A 21,117-nucleotide genomic window follows, 5' to 3' on the forward strand; every position below is an offset into this window, starting at 1 on the left:
AACGCAAAGGTGTTGCCCCTTTAAGGCAGCCTTGTGGTCAAGTCATTTATTTACTTTTCATCATGCATCGTTAGTCAACCAATTACGTTTTCACGTTTTAAGCCTTAAAATGGAACCTTCCACAAGGAGTAAGTAAACTGTTCAAATGTAAGTGAGGTTCCTAGAATACTTTATGTGAAGTTAAATCGTTATTATTTGTTCTTGGACTTCCTTTGTTTCCAGAAAGCTATATGGTTAGCAGAGTTTTGAGCCTCTCCTCACAACTTTCAGTTAGATCCCTTGGTGTTGCAAAATATTTAATTGATCAAAAATTTACCAACTCAAATGTTTTATTTATTTAGTAATGTTTTATTTATTCATTTAATTGGTTAGTCAACATTTGCCACAATGTACCGATCCAAACTGTGCAATGTTCCTTTCCACCAGCTTAGTGTTTTTTTAATGCACATATAAAAAGACACCAACATAGAGCAAATTTTCAATATGCCTGTGGAATGCAGAAGTGCCCTTGTACATTTAAGAAAATTCTCCTTGTTTAGGTCTCATATGCACAGAAATCACAGGCAGTCACAAAAACAAGATAACGTTATGAATAGGCCTCCACAGGTGAACCTCCACTGTCAGGTCCTAGGGTGTGCATTTGTGGCTTGTAATTTTTCAGAGCTGTGCTTCCACTTGCAAATTCATATTAGAGATGGTAGAAAAGTTTACTCACTCCCTTTAATGCACAAATTTTTATTTCAATAATTAAATAAAACTATTAAAGGGGGGGTTGAAATGCTCGTTTTCACTCAATATCCTGTTAATCTTGAGTACCTATAGAGTAGTACTGCATCCTTCATAACTCCGAAAAGTCTTTAGTTTTATTGTATTTATAAGAGAAAGATAGTCTTTACCGTTTTTTCCCGGAAAAACACGAGCGCCTGGAGGCGTGACGTGTGGGTGAAGCTAAAGAATCACGAGTGCGAGTAGGCTTTTGCGTTGAGAGCGTTTGGAAGCTGTGACATTACCGTGAGGAAAAAAAACATCCTCCAAAACAAACCATGGCTAAAAGTCAGATTCAGCCGTATATTTATGATCCAGAATCAGATCCAGAGGCTGAAATTTAACAAGAGCAGCAGCAACGACGTCTCTATGTGGTATGTATTGAAACTGTACATATTTGCTTAGCGGTTTTGGAAAATAACTAAGTTCCACTTTATGTCGTCTTTTTTTTTTTTTTTTTTTTTTAAGGTGTACATGTGGAAAGTGCAGTTTGATGCCAACATCGCATTTTGTTTACTTGATGTGCTTACGCGCCTACAGCCTACAAGTTAACAACACAGAGATATTTGAAGCAGTTTTACTCACCGCCTGTGGTTCCAACACACGATCGTGACCTTTTTTCGTTGGGACTGCATTATCCTTAAAGGGTTAGTTCGCCCAAAAATGAAAATTATGTCATTAATAACTCACCCTTATGCTGTTCCAAACATGTAAGACCTCCTTTTATCTTCGGAACACAGTGTAAGATATTTTAGATTTAGTCCAAGAGCTCTCAGTTCCTCCATTGAAGCTGTGTGTACGGTATACTGTCCATGTCCAGAAAGGTAAGAGAAACATCATCAAAGTAGTCCATGTGACATCAGAGGGTCAGTTAGAATTTTTTGAAGCATCGAAAATACATTTTGGTCCAAAAATAGCAAAAACGACGACTTTATTCAGCATTTTCTTATCTTCCGTGTCTGTTGTGAGAGATAGTTCAAATCAAAGCCGGATATCCGGTTCGCGAACGAATCATTCAGTTCACCAAATTGAACTGAATCTGTCACGGTAGGAAATCCAGTGTTTCCTCCGTGTCATGTTTTGTGATTGTTTTTGTACTTACGTTGTCTCCATGTGCTCGTTTAGTTGATTGTCATCACCTGGGTGTTGATTGTCTCGCTCCAGCTGATCTTCATCACACCTCAGCTACTTATACTCACCTCGCTCTCTCTCTGTTGTCAGATCCTCTCTCATGTCTCCGTGTCCTAGTTGGATTACCGTCTTCCGTGTTCGTGTGCTGGATTGGATTCGTGTTGTCGTCCTCGTGTCAGTGTTCCGGTCTGTTCCTGGTTTCAACCATTGACCTCCTTCACCTGCACTATCGACTTCACCATCCAGCTCTTCTCACGCCACTGTAGACCTTCCTTGCCATTGCCAACATTCTGGACTCTCTTTCTAATAAACATCATCTGATTGCCTGCAATTGCTTCCTCCTCTTTTACCTGTCGTTACAGTAGGATCTGACCATCATGGAAGCAGCAGGCGATCGCTCCCCATCTCATCTGGAGGAATTTCTGCAGAGAGCCGTGGGTCGTATGGATCGCCAAGACAAGGCGATAGATGAGATGGGTCGAGCCTTCCAAGCAATGGTGACGAAGGTGTCCGAGCTCGCTCTCCAGACTCAACACCAACAACAACAGCCACCCGCTGCGCCTCCCACGCCACCCACACCGCCGATCGTCTCCGGGGGTATTTCCCAGCCCGAGCCACGCCTCCCCATCCCGGAGAAATATGCGGGTGAGCCAGAGTTTTGTCGATCATTCCTGTCTCATTGTTCTCTGCACTTCGCCATGCAGCCCCGCACGTTCTACACCGAGGAAATGAAGGTGGCATTCGTCTTGTCACTACTGACGGGAAGGGCTGCCCTCTGGGGGACGGCGGTGTGGGAGAATCAAGACAGCTGCTGTGCCTCGTTCCACGCCCTTTCGGAGGAGATGAGACGGGTCTTCGACCGCTCCGTCGCCGGGAGGGAAGCAGCTAGACTTCTCACGGACCTACGTCAAGAGGACAGGTCCGTATCCGATTACTCGATTGAGTTCCGCACCCTGGCGGCGGAGTGTAAGTGGAACGAAGAGGCGCAGTGGGATCACTTCCTGCATGGGTTGGCTGACCGCGTCCAACAGGAGATCCGCGCCGTCGAGCTCCCCACTTCTCTCAATAGCCTGATTGATCTCACCATCAGAGTTGACAACCGTCTCGATCAAGCCGCCAGACGGAGGGGGAGAGCAGTTCTCGCGAACAGACCGGAGGCTCAGTGTCAGCGCTCAGAGGTTGCGGTCAGCCCACCGGGAGATCTTGAACCCATGCAGGTGGGGCGAGCTCAGCTCTCCCGGGAGGAGAGGATCAGGCGGAGATCCCTGGGACTATGTTTATACTGCGGCAGCCAAGAACATCACATCCAGCGTTGTCCGGTAAAAGACCAAGCCCGATAGTAAAACAGAGGCTACTATCGGGTGGGATCTCTGCCAGGAAGACCTCATCTACATCGACACTCCTTCCGGTGAGTCTACGGTGGTCCACCCACGCACTCGATCATCACGCTTTGTTGGATTCTGGGGCAGAGGGTAGCTTCATGGACTTCAAATTCGCTCGTAAGCTTAACATTCCTCTCACCTCCCTCAAACACCCCATTGCACCCTTTGCTCTCAACGGACACAGATTACCAGTCATCACACAGACCACCTTACCTGTTTCTCTCATCACATCTGGCAACCATACTGAGGAGATATCATTTTACATCACGGACTCACCTCAATCCCCCATCGTTCTCGGTCACACCTGGCTTCAGAAACACAACCCCAGGATCAATTGGCGCCTTGGATCTGTGGTTAGCTGGAGCGAGGAATGTCATTTGTCTTGTCTTTTGTCTGCTGGTGTTAATGTTTCTGAGTCTGTGTTTCAGGGGGAAGCAGTGGATTTGGCTAGCGTGCCCGCGGAGTACCACGACCTGAAGGAGGTGTTCAGTAAGTCTCGTGCTGATTCTCTTCCTCCTCATCGTCCCTATGACTGTGCGATAGAGTTATTGCCAGGTACTTCTCCGCCTAAGGGCAAGTTATATTCTTTGTCTATTCCAGAGACGGCGGCCATGGAGAAATATATATCCAGTTCTCTAGCAACGGGGTTTATCCGCCCTTCTTCTTCTCCAGCGGGGGCGGGGTTCTTTTTTGTGGGAAAGAAGGACGGATCCTTGCGACCTTGCATTGACTACCGAGGGCTGAACAACATAACGGTAAAGAATACCTATCCTTTGCCGCTTATGTCTTCAGCTTTTGAGAGGTTGCAGGGAGCGTCCGTTTTCACTAAATTGGACTTACGTAATGCTTATCATTTGGTCCGCATCAGGGAGGGGGATGAGTGGAAGACTGCCTTTAACACCCCTAGAGGCCATTTTGAGTACTGCGTTATGCCGTTCGGGCTAACCAACTCGCCGGCAGTCTTTCAAGCACTCGTTAATGACGTGTTGCGAGACATGGTCGATCTGTTCATATATGTTTACCTGGATGACATATTGATTTTTTCTTCGTCTCTCCAGGAACACGTGCAACACGTACGACGAGTGCTTCTGCGGTTGCTAGAGAATGGATTGTTTGTCAAGGCGGAGAAATGCGTTTTTCATGCACAGTCTGTTTCTTTTCTAGGACACATCATTTCGACTGAGGGTGTTCGCATGGATCCTGAGAAGGTTAAGGCTGTGGTAAATTGGCCATCCCCAGAGTCTCGCAAGGCCCTGCAGAGATTTCTGGGGTTCGCCAATTTTTACCGGCGTTTCATTCGCAATTTCAGCCAACTAGCCGCTCCTCTGACCGCCTTGACCTCCCCTAGTTTGACGTTCAGGTGGTCAAACGCAGCTGAAGCTGCGTTTGCCAAACTGAAAAGCTGCTTTGTTTCGGCTCCCATTCTCGTCACCCCTGATCGCTCACGTCAATTCATAGTGGAGGTCGACGCGTCAGAGGTGGGGGTAGGAGCAGTGTTATCCCAACGCGCATCCTCAGACGGAAAGGTGCATCCGTGCGCGTATTATTCTCACCGTTTATCTCCTGCAGAAGTTAATTATGACATTGGCAATCGAGAGTTGTTGGCAGTCAAACTTGCACTGGAAGACTGGCGTCACTGGCTTGAGGGGTCGGGTGTACCTTTCATTGTATGGACGGACCATAAGAATCTCGAATACATTAGAACCGCCAAAAGACTTAACTCCAGGCAGGCTCGGTGGGCATTGTTTTTCGGTCGTTTCGATTTTACACTTTCTTACCGGCCGGGTTCCAAAAACATCAAACCCGATGCTTTATCCCGTCTTTTTGAGCGTTCCGATCGTACTGCTACTCCCGAGCCCATTTTACCGGGGACCATCATTATCTCCGCGCTCAGATGGGAGGTCGAATCGAAGGTGTTGACTGCCTTAGAAGGGGTAACGCCCCCGGCTCGTTGCCCACCGAACCGATTGTTTGTGCCGGAGGGGTTACGGTCAGACGTTCTCCAGTGGGGTCATTGTTCCAGTGTTGCTTGTCACCCAGGGGTTAGTAGAACTAGATTTCTAGTCAAGCAACGATTTTGGTGGCCTGGTATGGCTCGTGACGTCCACGATTTCGTCTTGGCTTGTTCAGTTTGCGCTATTGGTAAGACTTCCAATCGACCTCCAGATGGGTTACTCTTACCGCTGTCTGTCCCTTCAAGACCCTGGTCCCACATTTCGCTAGATTTTATCACCGCCCTCCCGCCCTCTAAAGGCAATACGGTGATTTTAACCGTAGTGGACCGGTTCTCGAAGGCGACTCATTTTATTCCCTTGCCCAAATTACCTTCAGCCAAGGAAACAGCGGTAGCTGTCATTGACCACGTCTTCCGCATACATGGCCTTCCGACAGACGTGGTTTCTGACAGGGGTCCCCAATTTGTGTCCAAATTTTGGCGAGAATTTTGTAAATTGTTAGGAGCGACTGTTAGTCTTTCTTCCGGGTTCCATCCCCAGAGCAATGGTCAAACCGAACGAGCCAATCAGGATGTCGAGAGGGTTTTGCGATGTTTGGCTTCCAATAATCCTTCGTCCTGGTGTCAGCAACTCTCAGTTGTGGAGTACGCACACAATTCTTTGCCAGTGTCATCTACGGGCATGTCTCCATTTAAGTGTAGTTTAGGGTACCAACCACCTAATTTTGTCAGTACGGAATCCGAGGTTTCGGTCCCCTCCGCACACGCACTAGTCCAGAGGTGTCACCGCACCTGGACCAGAGCTCGCAGAGCTCTGCTCCAGGCTAGGTCGCGCACCAAGGCTAAGGCCGATCGCCACCGGTCGAAGCCTCCCCGTTACGTCGTCGGTCAAAGAGTGTGGCTTTCTACCCAGAATATTCCTATGCGTTCCGTTTCTAACAAACTTGCTCCCAAATTTATTGGCCCGTTTTCTATTACCAAGATTATTAATCCGGTAACCGTGCGTCTTAGCCTTCCTCCGGCGTACAGGAGGATTCATCCCGTGTTCCACGTGTCCAAAATTAAATCGGTGATTTCTTCCCGTCTTAATCCGCCTGCCCCGGTTCCCCCCCCGCCTCGTCTCGTTAATGGGGAAACCACCTATTCGGTTAATCGTATTCTGGACTCTAGACGGAGGGGACGCGGTTTTCAGTACTTGGTGGATTGGGAAGGTTACGGTCCGGAGGAGAGAAGCTGGGTTCCTGCTCGGGACATATTGGATCACCACCTTATAGATGATTACAATCTACAGGTAAAGCAGGCTGGGAACGTCAGGTGACGTCCTAGGGGAGAGGGTACTGTCACGGTAGGAAATCCAGTGTTTCCTCCGTGTCATGTTTTGTGATTGTTTTTGTACTTACGTTGTCTCCATGTGCTCGTTTAGTTGATTGTCATCACCTGGGTGTTGATTGTCTCGCTCCAGCTGATCTTCATCACACCTCAGCTACTTATACTCACCTCGCTCTCTCTCTGTTGTCAGATCCTCTCTCATGTCTCCGTGTCCTAGTTGGATTACCGTCTTCCGTGTTCGTGTGCTGGATTGGATTCGTGTTGTCGTCCTCGTGTCAGTGTTCCGGTCTGTTCCTGGTTTCAACCATTGACCTCCTTCACCTGCACTATCGACTTCACCATCCAGCTCTTCTCACGCCACCGTAGACCTTCCTTGCCATTGCCAACATTCTGGACTCTCTTTCTAATAAACATCATCTGATTGCCTGCAATTGCTTCCTCCTCTTTTACCTGTCGTTACAGAATCGTTTTAAACGGGTTGCATCTCTAATACGCATTAATCCACAAATGACTTAAGCTGTTCGCTTTTTTAATGTGGCTGACACTCCCTCTGAGTTCAAACAAACCAATATCCCGGAGTAATGCATGCACTCAAACATTACACTGACTGAACTGCTGTGAAGATGAACACCGAGCCGAGCCAGATAACGAACAATAGACTGACTCGCTCACGAGTGAAGAACCGGTTGCATCGCTGTTCGGATCACCAGTAGTTCTTTCGGACAGCTCGATTCAATAAACCGGTTGAAGAAAACGGTTCACCGGTTCTTTTGCACTCGACGTAATGGCATCATTTGCGATGATTGCCCTTGATTCAAGCCTTCGGTTTACCCGCACCCATAACACTAGCACAGAATCAGTTCAGAATCAATCACCAAAAGAATCAGTTCAGACGCTCTGTGTGTCGGTCTGCTTCACGCTGAATCACACATGCACAGTATCATCAGCTCCTCGGTTCTCGAATCGGACGCGTCTGACAGAAATGGTTCTTGACTCGTGAACGAGTCAATGTTTTGTTCGTTATCTGAATCAGCTTGGTGTTCATCTTCAGTTCTCTCTTCACAGCAGTTCAGTCAATGTACCGTTTGAGTACATGAATTACTCCGGGATATTGGTTTGTTTGAACTCAGAGGGAGTGTCAGCCACATTAAAAAAGTTAATATCTTAATTCATTTGTGGATTAATGCACATTAGAGATGCGAACCGTTTAAAACGATTCAGTTCGATTTGGTGAACTGAATGAATCGTTCGCGAACCGGATATCCAGACTGCTTTGATTTGAACTCTCTCTCACACAGACATGGAAGAGAAGACAATGCTGAATAAAGTCGTCGTTTTTGCTATTTTTGGACCAAAATGTATTTTCGATGCTTCAAAAAATTCTAACTGACCCTCTGATGTCACATGGACTACTTTGATGATGTTTCTCTTACCTTTCTGGACATGGACAGTATACCGTACACACAGCTTCAATGGAGGGACTGAGAGCTCTCGGACTAAATCTCAAATATCTTAAACTGTGTTCCGAAGATAAAAGGAGGTCTGACATGTTTGGAACAGCATAAGGGTGAGTTATTAATGACATAATTTTCATTTTTGGGTGAACTAACCCTTTAAGAAATAAACGATATGAAAATCCGGCGTCAAACTGGTCCTTGTTTGTAAAACAAGCATCTTCGAAATGCAGGGAACAAACAAAAACACTTGCACAACTCCGTTGATACTCTATCAATCCACTCCATCCACTGGTCCCTTAATGCTGTTTTTTTTGGGGGTAATCTGTGCAGGGTTGTCTTGCCCTGGCAACCAAAAACACACTTCTTTTGTGACATTTTGCTCTCGCTCTGATCAGTGAATGTCTCTGCTCTCAGTGCTCTGCTCTACAGGAGCGCGCACTCTTCCGGCAGAAGTGCCCTTAGGACCCATATAAGGAAATTCCGCTCCATCTAACGTCACACAGACCCATACTCGAAAAAAACTTTCAGAAACTTGTGACAAACCGGAAGGACATACAACTTAAAAACATACAACTTAATTTTTGAAACTTTGTCCATGTTTAGCATGGGAATCCAACTCTTTAACAGTGTAAAAAACTCAGTATGCATGAAATAGCATTTCACCCCCCCTTTAAAATAAACCTTTTAAAGGGAAAATTGCTACGTTTTTGCTGAGTAATCTTTTTTTTTTTATGTTGTTTACAAGGAAACTTCCACCAAGACGTCAATAGAGACTGAGCAAACCCTACAGCCACACCAAGGCTCATCATGCTTGGTAAGCATAAAATATATAGTAAACAACCTATATGTTTCTTTGCAGTTTTTATGGTAACTTTTCATTTTTCAGGAGATAAACTTCTAACCTCATGGATGGTGGATGGTCAGCATTGAGGGGAAAGTGACACATTGCATTGAAGAGAAGCTGGATTTTGCTGCAGCACTCGCTGTGCTTTTTGGTTTCTTCTATGTTTTTAATATTGAGTACCAGGAGTCAGCCAGTGCCACACTTGAGCTTATTCAAAGGTAAGTGTTAAAAAATCATTATGTCCAATCATGGTTTTATTTAAGGAATGTCTTTTTTGCCAATATGTATTTGTTGTTGTACTTGGTTCTCATAATACAGTTTTATTTTTATTTATTTTTTTTACTAACTGATCAAATTCTAAAATTGATATTGTCTGATCTGAGTATTAGGTTCTTTGTGAGGATGGTGGTGTGTATGTATAAATATATATATATATATATATATATATATATATATATATATATTAGTGCTGTCAATCGATTAAAAAAAATTAACTAATTAATCGCACAATTTTTTAAAATTAATCGTGATTAATCGCGATTAATCACAATTAAAAGACTGAAACTTTTTGGATATGTAAATGTAAAATGTAAATAATTAATGTAAACTCAAGACAAAGAAACTATTTAAATTCAAAATATGATTGTTTATTGGAATTTTTGTTTAACTTGTAACAAAGATTTTCTCATGTAAACAACATACCTGCAATAAACCATCAATATCCTCCAAATTAACTGTTGGCTTGAAAGCCATATTTATTACAGAAATAAAAACACAGGCATGTAAGTACCATTTGAATTTCAAAACAATCAATGCCAATAAAAAACAAAAATGATTTCCATGTTGAATTCTAAGTGGACTGCAAAAAAATTCCAAAGTATAGTCATTGCCAGTGCTTTAAGTGGGCCAGTACCCACAGGTACTCAGTACCGCCACTTCCAAATATAGCTCTTGAGCTTACCGCCACCTCTCCGTGCGCCCAGAACGTGCTTGTAGCGTACCGGTACGCTCATTTGGACATCTGTTTTAATAGAGGTTTTAATCTTTTACCTGCACTGCCGATTTTCAGAGCGCCCTTCACAATGCAAGCTTCCTAATTCATCCCACCCAGAGCAGAAACTACATTACCCATTCACCCTTAAGTTATACAAGAGAATAGCGCATGTGTCGCTTTTCCCACTGTTAAGTGTCAACAACTCAACGTGGCCGGAGAAGGTGTGTGAAACTCGTTGTGAGTTATACTAAAGCAAAATCTTGAGTATTTATTGTCTGATAAACATTAAAAACTGTCTGCGGAGGTTGAGTCGTCCTGCAGCCCCCGCTGGCTGTTCATTGGCTGCAGCATCTTTTTTCTAAGTTCTAAAAAAATACCGTAGACGGCAAGGCACAAATTTAGATATTCATTTATCGAATTAATCTATAGCCTATGCACAAAGACAATATGATCTTTTTGTCCCCTTTTTGTTTTAAAGCTTGATGAAGAGAGAGAGCGCAAGTTGCTGCAGCTGAGGAGGACAGTGATGCACGCGTACAGGAGTGATTGACAGTTCGCGGCACTGTGTACAAAAAATTCTCCGCTACACAATTATTTCGTTTTTTTCATTTAAGCTTATTAACGTTAGCGTTACAGAAAGGTCTGATTTACGCACTGTTACAGTCATTGTTTTTTTGTTTTTAAACAATGACATTTGAGTTCATGATTTTAATGTTGCTGTTTCTTGTGGCAGACTCAAGAGTAATCCGGCAGAGTTTTATACTGAAACTTTCCGTCTAAAAGTCCTTCCTTGGTCTTATCCATATTTCTTTGCACTTTGAACACACATAGGCCACAACTGGAAATAAAAAAAACTGCAACCGCGTTAATTGCGTTATTTTTTTTTAACGCGTTAAATATTTAAAATTAATCGAATGCGTTAACGCGCTAATTTTGACAGCACTAATATATATATATATATATATATATATATATATATATATATATATATATATATATATATATATATATATATATATATATACACAGTGGGGATCGAAAGTTTGGGCACCCTTTGCAGAATCTGTGAAAATATGAGTGATTTTCAAAAAATAAGAGAGATCATACTAAATGCATGTTATATTTTATTTAGTACTGTCCTGAGTAAGATATTGTACATAAAAGATATTAACATTTAGTCCACAAGACAAAAAAAAATGCTGAAATTATTAAAATAACCCCATTCAAAACTCTGTGTGGTCACCTGATGATCCTCGACTGTCTTTCTGTTTTGTGATGGCTGTGCATGAGTCCCTTGTTTGTTCTGAACAGTTAAACTGAGCAGCGTTCTTCAGAAAAATCTTTAAGGTCCTTCAGATTCTTCAGTTTTCCAGCATCTTTGCATATTTGAACCCTTTCCAGCAGTGACTTTATGATTTTGAGATGCATTACGAGTCAGTCTATTGTTCGTTATCTGGCTCGGCTCGGTGTTCATCTTCAGTTCTCTCTTCACAGCAGTTCAGTCAGTGTACTGTTTGAGTGCATGCATTACTCCGGGATATTGGTTTGTTTGAACTCAGAGGGAGTGTCAGCCACATTAAAAAAGTTAACATCTTAAGTAATTTGTGGATTAATGCGTATTGGAGATGCGAACCGTTTAAAACGATTCAGTTCGATTTGGTGAACTGAATGATTCGTTCGCGAACCGGATATCCAGCTGCTTTGATTTGAACTATCTCTCACAACAGACACGGAAGAGAAGACAATGCTGAATAAAGTTGTCGTTTTTGCTATTTTTGGACCAAAATGTATTTTCGATGCCTCAAAAAATTCCAACGGACCCTCTGATGTCACATGGACTACTTTGATGATGTTTTTCTTACCTTTCTGGACATGGACAGTATACCGTACACACAGCTTCAATGGAGGGACTGAGAGCTCTCGGACTAAATCTAAATTATCTTACACTGTGTTCCGAAGATAAAAGGAGGCCTTACATGTTTGGAACAGCATAAGGGTGAGTTATTAATGACATAATTTTCATTTTTGGGGGAACTAACCCTTTAAGTCAGTGATCCTCAAATCTGGCTCGCGAGATCCAGTTTCCTGCAGAGTTTAGCTCCAACTCTAATTAAACACACCTGCCTGTGATTTTCTAATGATCCTGAAGACATTGATTAGCAAACTCATGCGTGTTTGATTAGGGTTAGAGCTAAACTTCGCAGGAAAGTGGATCTTGCGAGCCAGATTTGAGGATCACTGCTTTAAGTGTTGTTCACTGTATTTGTATTTCTACTGAGCGAGTGTGCGCGTTTTTACACACTCTCTCCGGCCAAATTGAGTTGTTGACAGTGGTAAAAGTGACGCATGCGCTTTTCACTTGTAAAACTCAAGGGTGTATGGATAATGTAGTCTCTGCTCTCGGTGGAATGAATTAGGAAGCTAGCTGTGTGAAGGGCGCTCTGAAAAGCGACAGTGCAGGCAAAGGATTAAAACCTCTATTAAAACAGATGTCCAAATGAGTGTACCGGTACGCTAAAAGCACGTTCTGGGCGCACGGAGAGGTGGCGGTACGCTCAAGAGCTATATTTGGAAGTGGCGGTACTGAGTACCGGTGCGTACCGGTCCACTTAAAGCACTGATGGGAAGGGAACAGTTGGGCTCAGGTGATTTCACCCATTCATGGGAAAAATTATTCCATGCACTTACAGGACCTACTCCAGTTATGGATGTGTATATGGGGGGAGTATGTGTTCTATCTATGATAGATACAGGCTCTATGGTCAGCATCATAACCGAAAGTATTTTGAAGGAACATTTTGAGTGCAAAGGGGAGGATGTTCTAAAAGAATGTGGGTGGTTGTCTTTAAAAGCAGCAAATGGCCTTTCTATACCGTATTTGGGTTATTTGGAACTTGATTTTAAAACTATGGATAAGGTCTTGCCACAGCGTGGCGTTTTGGTGGTGAGAGATCCAACGGATCCTATTACAAAACTGAAGAGAAAATCTGTTCCAGGATTGGTGGGCATGAACATAATAAAAGATTGCAGTGAAATTCTGTCTGATTCTTTTAATGTAATGTCACCTGGACCATGTGCTCAATTGTACTAGGGCTTTGCAAAAGTGATGGCCCCTTAACCTTTACTGGTAACTGCAGGTTCTATGTGTTTGGTTCCTGCTACAGGTTTCCAGAATACTCATGTTTCAGATTATATCGCTTTGGTGGAAGGGTTGGAGGTATGTAGATGAAGGGATTTTACCTGGCTCCTTAATGGTATCTCCAGGTTTGGTGAAGGTGCAGGGCGGCCAGTTAGCTGTTCCTATTGTAAATGCTGGTGCTTTAAATATCAATTTGGCCCCTCATACACGCCTGGCATGCGTGCATGTAGCTGAGGTAGTAACAGGAGGTTCAAAGTCTATTTCTTTTCAGAATATATGTCCTGGGGAGGTTCAGATTTCATTAGGTTCTGAAGAGGCTTTGGTTTTGAGTCAAGAGGCTGGATCTAGCTTTACACAGGATTTTCAATTTGAATGCCCTTTTTTGGAACATCAGCAGATAGTTCAGGTTAAAGCATTACTGAATAATTATGCTGATGTGTTTGCTTTCATTGATAATGATTTTGGGCACACCTCAATTATACAGCATGAGATACCAGTCACTGATGATGTTCCAGTTCGTCAGCGTTATCGCCGTCTTCCACCAAGCCAATATGAAGAGGTGAAGGATCATATTAGACAGCTTTTGGAGCAAGGTATTAATAGTGAGAGCTGTAGTCCATATTCCTCACGGACTACAGCTCTTTACAGGTATTAAAAGAGAAGCTAGTTACAGCCCCTGTACTTGGCTATGCAGATTTTACAAAGCCCTTCTATTTGGAAATTGATGCTAGCCATCATGGGTTGGGAGCAATATTGTCCCAAGAAGGGAAAGATGGAAGAAGACCGATTGCATGCAAGTCGTGGGTTAAGGCCATCCGAGCGGAACATGGAGAATTATAGTGCCATGAAGCAAGAGCTGTTGGCATTGAAATGGGCAGTCACAGATCAGTTTCATGACTATTTGTTAGGCCACAAATTTATAGTGTTTACGGATAATAATCCGCTGAGTCATCTGCAGACTGCCAAGTTTGGTGCCATTGAGCAGAGGTGGGTTTCAGACCTGGCTAGATTTGATTTTGAAATTCGTTATAGGCCAGGGTGTCAAAATGGGGGGTTGGATGCATTGTTACGACAAACCCAGTTAATGGCTAAACCTGCATTTGGGGGGGGTTAATCAAACTCCAGAGAAGGGTCATACAATGATGATTAATGAGCAGACAACCACATGTAGCTTCCCTGTGTTTTCTCAGGCAGTTTGGGCAGCTCAACAGCAGGCCGACCCCATTATTGCAAGGTTTCGTGTGTATTGGAGTCAGAAAGTAAAACCTGGTAGATTATTGAGGGCTAAAGAGGGATGATAATGTCTTTGAACTTCTACGACAATGGGAGAAGTTGGTAGAGGAGGAAGGAGTCTTGTATTGCCAATTTGTGGATTCTAAACAAGGCCAGATTAAACAGGGGCTCCTAACTCAGAGTCTGAAGGAGGAAGTCCTTATTGGGTTACATGATGAACATGGGCATCGGGGTGTAGAACGCACTTTTAAGCTGGTGAGAGCCAGATGTTATTGGCCAGGAATGTTTCAAGATATTGAAACTTATTGTAAGCAATGTGAACGATGTATTGTGGCAAAAGCCCCAGTGCCAAAGTTAGTGACTGAAACTGGTAGTTTGTTAGCTAGAAGCACTAGGCTTTTGACATCATATGGAAAACTGTGGGGATTGTAGTTTAAGTAGGTGGTTAATAAATTAAATTATAAGATCATCGGGACGAAGATCAGTGGATGAATGTAATGGCTATAAACACTATAGTATTTATGGTAGTCCTGTTTGGTAGGGTGAGTATGGTAGTCTCTAGCCTACGTGTCCTTAAGAATGGGCTGGCATTAGCTTTTGAGTAATGGCAGGTGCATGCTGATTGCCAGATAGGGGGTGGTGATTTCTTTCTTGGAGACTGCAATGATGGTTTGTGCCAGCTTCGGAAAACATTTGTCATAGCTGTTGTTAGGTATGTGACAATGTTGGATGTAATACTTTTTAACAGTGTGATATTGTGTATAATCATTTGCAATGTTTTGGCAGATGGCAATGATGGTTTGTGCCAGAGTTGGAAAACTTGTCTAGCTGGTACTAGGTATGTGATTGTATATGGTTGAAATGTATGTTTGTTTTATATTGTGCTGTAGTAAAATGTTTATTCATGTTATTTGATGTATGGTGTTTTTAAAAATGATTTTGATATGTTTTAGCACAATACGGAGGGTGTCTTTCTGGCTCTGTTTATAGGAGCTGGCCTGTGTCACTGTTTTTGTCTGGTGTAAAGTATTGCACATTTACACATGATATATTGGGGGTTGTTGAACCCTTATGGTATCAACTTGCTACCAGCTAAGCCTTTGTGTTTTAGAACTTTTGATGAGTTGTTAATAAAATTGGCTACTTGGATGACTTGATTGGAGAAATATTGCTTGACATTGATAGGCTTTACACATTGTTCATAGAGCTCATTAATTGTAGCGGTGCCTCAGGTGTTTGCAGTGTGTATACAGTATGTGTATGCAGTCAGCTGCGAGAGCGCATAAATATAAGGCGAAAGCACATTAAAATAATGCACGAGCGCGAATCTCTCTGTTCGCACGCATATTTCCTTTGTGCTGTCACAAAACCAGATGTACTTTACTTGCTCAGATACACGCTGCTCTGCGCGGAGAGAGTGTGCACACTTAAAATGTGTCTCCTTTCACTTGAACTGCGTCCTGTGCGCTCACAACTCTCTCTATGCTCATGTGTTAGATATTATTTTCGCACATATTTATTTCTAGCCTTTTACCGCGTGCAGTGTGAACGCTCTGATCCGTTAACATGGGCTCGGAAAAAAGGCGCATCATAGACAGTGTGTGAACCTGGAGTTAGGCATATGCCCAGTCTGTTCTGTTCTCGCGCTAGAGGCTCTGCATTCTGATTGGATCGGATAGCATACTGCAGGAGGTCAGGGCCACGGACAATTGTGCTATAAAGCTATTTAGAAAATCGTGCACGCTCAATTCGTGATTTTAAGACTATTTCTATTAATCAGCCCTAGAATGGACTGGAAATGAACCGAAAATAACTCGGACTGGCACCGCTCAGAAAAACGGGAAAACCAGATCCAGGCAAAGCTCGGCAGCTGGTAGATAGCCACCAGAGCAAGCACTCAGGAGGAAACACAACAGCCATTTATAAATGTTTGAATTTGTTATTCTGTAGCATATGCAGCAAAAATATTTAAGATAAATTGGTGGTTTATTCTTAAACCAATCAGCGAGCTCGAATAGTGGAAGCATAGTAACAGTTTAATATTTATTTTTGTTATTTAATTATATATATGAAATTATGTTATGTTATGACTTAGACATTTTTACATATTAACAGTATTATTTCTTTTAATTGTAATTGGCAGCCCACCTGCAATACCACCGTGACCAAAACCACTGCTTTAAAGCAATAGTCTGGCAAGACCAGTCTACGCGAGAATGCACGTCCGTTCTGTGCATTTTTATAATTCAGAAATATCCAATATTTCTGTATTTTTGTCTTTGTCACTGTTAGGTTGGAGAAAAGAAATTTCAGATGAGATCATCCACATCAGGGCACACATTTGGTCATGGAGTTGGAGCTCTGCACTTGTCCAGTTGGCCATAGTGGGGCACCATGCAAGGAAGTTCAAGTTCATCATACATGCTTAATTCTTAACAAAACAACTACTACAGCGGTGCAACATTAGTATACATTTTTTTTTAGATATGAAGCAAGAAACCTGCACTTCTGATCATCAGTATCATCTCAGTGCTGAAGATCATGAAGGTCAGTATAAAGGGAGTGATGTTGCTGTTTTCTTATGTATTTTCTTTTCTTTTCTTTCTTATGGTGGCATATTAAACAGAAACACTCTTGTAACATTTCAGTTTGTCTATCTGTATCTTTTGATTTGTAAAGTCACGTCAGCTGGACCTGTCTTCGACTAGCTCTACACAACTGCAACAAATATCACCTATGCAAGAGGACCCATACTCCAACCATCCCTGTGTTCAGGGTAACTCAGGGAGGTGAGTCCATTAAGCTTAAAGTTACATTAAAAATTCTGTATAGATGTTTATTGGGGCCAGCTTTTTCTTAGTTTTTTTCCCCAACTGTTTTGGGGCATTTTGGGGTCCTTAAAGGGATAGTTCACCTTAAAATGGTTATTGGTTTGTAATCAAACATTTGCTGTAGTATAGTTGCATTGTCATTTTTCCATGCTATGTATATTTGGAACAACCTTATGCTGAGTAAATTATGTCAGATGTTTTATTTTTTTATTTATGTTTATTTTTTTACTTTGCACACGTTGGCATAGTCTGGCATAGCTTACTACTAAAAAATATGCTGTATTAAATTATACACCATTTATTTCTGTAAAAAAAAAGAAAATTATTAAAAAACATTTTTATACGATTTGTTTTTTTTTATTAATCCAGTAAGTTGAAAGTAGGTAAGTTAAAACAAAGGTATTTAAAATCCAATGAATGGAGGCAGATTAAAGGTGCTGTAGGGAACTTTTGTTAAAAAATATTTTTGACATATTTATTAAACCTGTCATTATGTCCTGACAGTAGAATATGAGACAGATAATCTGTGAAAAAAATCAAGCTCCTCTGGCTCCTCCCAGTGGTCCTATTGCCATTTGCAGAAACTCCATCGCTCCCGGTAAAAAATAACCAATCAGAGCTGCGGTCCGTAACTTTGTTTGTGTTCAAAATGTAGAAAAATTTATATAATAAGCGAGTACACCGTGAATCCATTTTCCAAAACGTGTTTTTGGCTTGTCCTGAATCACTAGGGTACACCTGTAATAAGTGTTTATATTCTGACTATTTTAGATTGCTTCGGGGGTGCCGCGGTGGAGTAACCCAGTACCTTTGTGATTCTTCATAGACATAAACATAGAGAAGTAGTTCCGGCTACGATGTTCTTCCGCAAGAAGCAAGCAGTTCTGTTTATTAACAGCTCGAGCATCAAAAGTTCCCTACCGCAGCTTTAATAGAAAGAGACAGACATGGGGACTTGTGACTTGGACTCGAGTCGACTCGAGTCGCTATTTTTAGGACTTGAGACTTGACTCGGACTTGGAAGTTAAAGACTCGGGACTTGACTTGACTTGAGACACGACTTGAATGACTTGAGTGTTAATCACATCATGTTTTCAGTTTGAATATAATATATAAAAATTATTTTTTTTAAATAAAGTTGATTACTCAGCTGGAGCGCAGGCTGAGAATAGCGTCGTGACTGGATCAGGACACTATCATCAGTCATGCCCTCTCTACCTTACACACACCACACCCACTTAAATCAGATATCACATCACCTCAACATGTCAGTCTCAGAGGTACCGAGGGTCATCGCTTTTGTCTTCAATAGTTCGCGCCTAAAAACGCATGGAAAACGCTAGTTGCGCCGCTTTTTCTCCTTCTTTCCAAAGCGCTCGGGGCAGAAGTGCTCCTGGGGCATCTGTCGTTGCTAAGCATCCATGACACGCTCTCTCTCAATGAAGACGCGGAAATTTCAGCAAAGGATAAATGGATTTGCAGCACTAAAAATCGCTCTTGGAAATAACGAACTTGCGCACGCAAAAGACGTGATGTGAATGGCCCCTAATGATCCGCTAGCAGGCTGTCAAAAAAACGCATTCCAGGGGCGGCGCTAGGGTTGGGCTAAGGGGGCATAAGCCCCGAATATTTTGTTACCTTGTCTTTCTCATAGAGCAAAACAATCAATCAGAAAAACAAATGTAGCTGCCACAATTACCCAATCATGAGAAGTGCATATTACATACAGAATATAAATATGACCTATTTTCACTTGTTTCATACTTTTTTGTTATGTACAGTACAGACCAAAAGTTTGGACACACCTTCTCATTCAAAGAGTTTTCTTTATTTTCATGACTATGAAAATTGTAGAGTCACACTGAAGGCATCAAGGGCTAATTGACCAAGAAGGAGAGTGATGGGGTGCTGCGCCAGATGACCTGGACTCCACAGTCATCAGACCTGAACCCAATCGAGATGGTTTAGGGGTGAGCTGGACCGCAGACAGAAGGCAAAAGGGCCAACAAGTGCTAAGCATCTCTCGGAGAACTCCTTCAAGACTGTTGGAAGACCATTTCAGGTGACTACCTCTTGAAGCTCATCAAGAGAATGCCGAGAGTGTGCAAAGCAGTAATCAAAACAAAAAGTGGCTACTTTGAAGAACCAAGAATATTACATATTTTCGGTTGTTTCACACTTTTTTGTTATGTATATAATTCCATATATAATTCCACATGTGTTAATTCATAGTTTTGATGCCTTCAGTGTGAATCTACAATTTTCATAGTCAAGAAAATAAAGAAAACTCTTTGAATGAGAAGGTGTGTCCAAACTTTTGGTCTGTACTGTACATAACAAAAAAGTATGAAACAACTGAAAATACATCATATTTATATTCTATACTGAGAGAGAGAGAGAGAGGAGAAATGTAACAGTTTAATGTTGTATGTAAACTGTGTTTGAGAGTGAGCGAGAGCGAGGTGTTCAGAGAGGAGTCTGGATGTTTAGTTTTATGGACTCAATGTTGAAAATGTAAAACATTTCAAACACTGTTGGCAGAAGTGAAAAATAAATAATTTTAGGAAGTTACAATTTTGTTTGATTCCATGATGTATTTTACTGAACATGAGTATTTACAATGCAAATCCAAATTATTTTAATTTACTGACAGTTACTTATATCTTGTCTTTTAACTTTATTAAGATCAGATTCTGCAGGTAAAATAACAATATTAAGGTGACTTGACTTGGACTTGACTTGACATAGCTTGTGACTTGACTTGACTTGAATTGCCCAAGAAAAAAATACTTGGGACTTACTTGAGACTTGAAGGTTAAGACTTGAGACTTACTTGAGACTTGCACATGTGTGACTTGGTCCCATCTCTGGAAAGAGATGCATGTAATCAAGTGCAATACTGTAGTATAACCACTAGATGGCTGTATAGGCATAGATTTAAACAGGACTGTGTGATTCCTGTTGTTGAGAAGTGTTTTCAAACAGAATTACTTTTATTAGGCATTTGTGGGTGTTTGTTATATAATAGTTTTTTATTGTTGTCTCTTTAAACAGCATCTTTACATGCTGAGACTGCTCAGTGAAATGGCTGAAAACCCAGACTACAGTAATGCCCATAGACAGTAAAAGAAATGGACACAGCGAACCCATTGGAACTCAATTGAGACAAATGAAGCCCAGTTTTAGCGTTTTTTTAGCACTTCCGTTTCTGACGCGCAGACTCAAACGAAGCTTGACGACGTCAGCAACCTGTCTGGCAGATGTAAATCTTCTAGTAGCTGTGCGTGCAAACTGCCATCGTTAATCTTGCAGAGACGGCGAGCTTGAGCGGAGAGTTCTTTGTCGTGAGTTAGCAGGAGTAAGTAATCTGATTAATTATTTTGTATAGTATTTTAAAATGTAACGCCAGTACGCCATATTAAGTTAATTGCCTGCGAGCTTCTCCTCCTGTCTGTACGGTAATGCGACAGAGAGCCGAGTGGTTATGACGCAATCGTTAGCCTATTTTTTACAAAAACTGTTTATACGGGGCCATAATGTAACATAGAAGGTAATGGAGCCCTTTATACATTGTCGTGTATCTTTAGAAATAAATAATGGACAAACAGAGTCTTTAAACGCCTCAGATGTAAAGTTATTCGCTGTCAAAGTGACGCCAAAATTAATGGGAGTCAATGGGAATGCTAACGCAAGTGAAGTTCTGCTAAAAGATGGCAGCCCCCACCCGACTTCAACTTCCGGTCGAGTTCCTTGCCCCTTGGTAATGCCCTGTCTAAAATGGCCAAGCAGCTTGATAAGGTGCAGCACAAACAGACCCAATTGATCTCTGCTTTTTACTGCTTAGGTGAAGGGATGTCTGTATCAAAACGTGCAGCAGCGTTAAGACGAGCTGCTAGATGACCAGGTCCTATTATTGGCTGTCAGCCAACAGCAGCCAGAAGAACAGCTAAGACTGGTTCTAGGCAGGGTTTGACAGCCGGACGCCCCAGAAAATGCAGTTCTGGTTCAGAGCATGACTACAGCAGATATACAGGGAAAAGGGCTGTCAGGGTTCGCCA

The 21,117-nt window shown here is 42.2% G+C and overlaps 1 pseudogene; it reads left to right on the forward strand.

The window, feature by feature from the left end:
• The window catches only part of LOC113115644 (uncharacterized), a 55,478-nt pseudogene that overhangs the window by 5,053 nt on the left and 29,308 nt on the right, over nucleotides 1–21,117 (forward strand).

The sequence above is a fragment of the Carassius auratus genome, chromosome 16, assembly GCF_003368295.1.
Source record: "Carassius auratus strain Wakin chromosome 16, ASM336829v1, whole genome shotgun sequence".
NCBI lineage: Eukaryota > Metazoa > Chordata > Actinopteri > Cypriniformes > Cyprinidae > Carassius > Carassius auratus.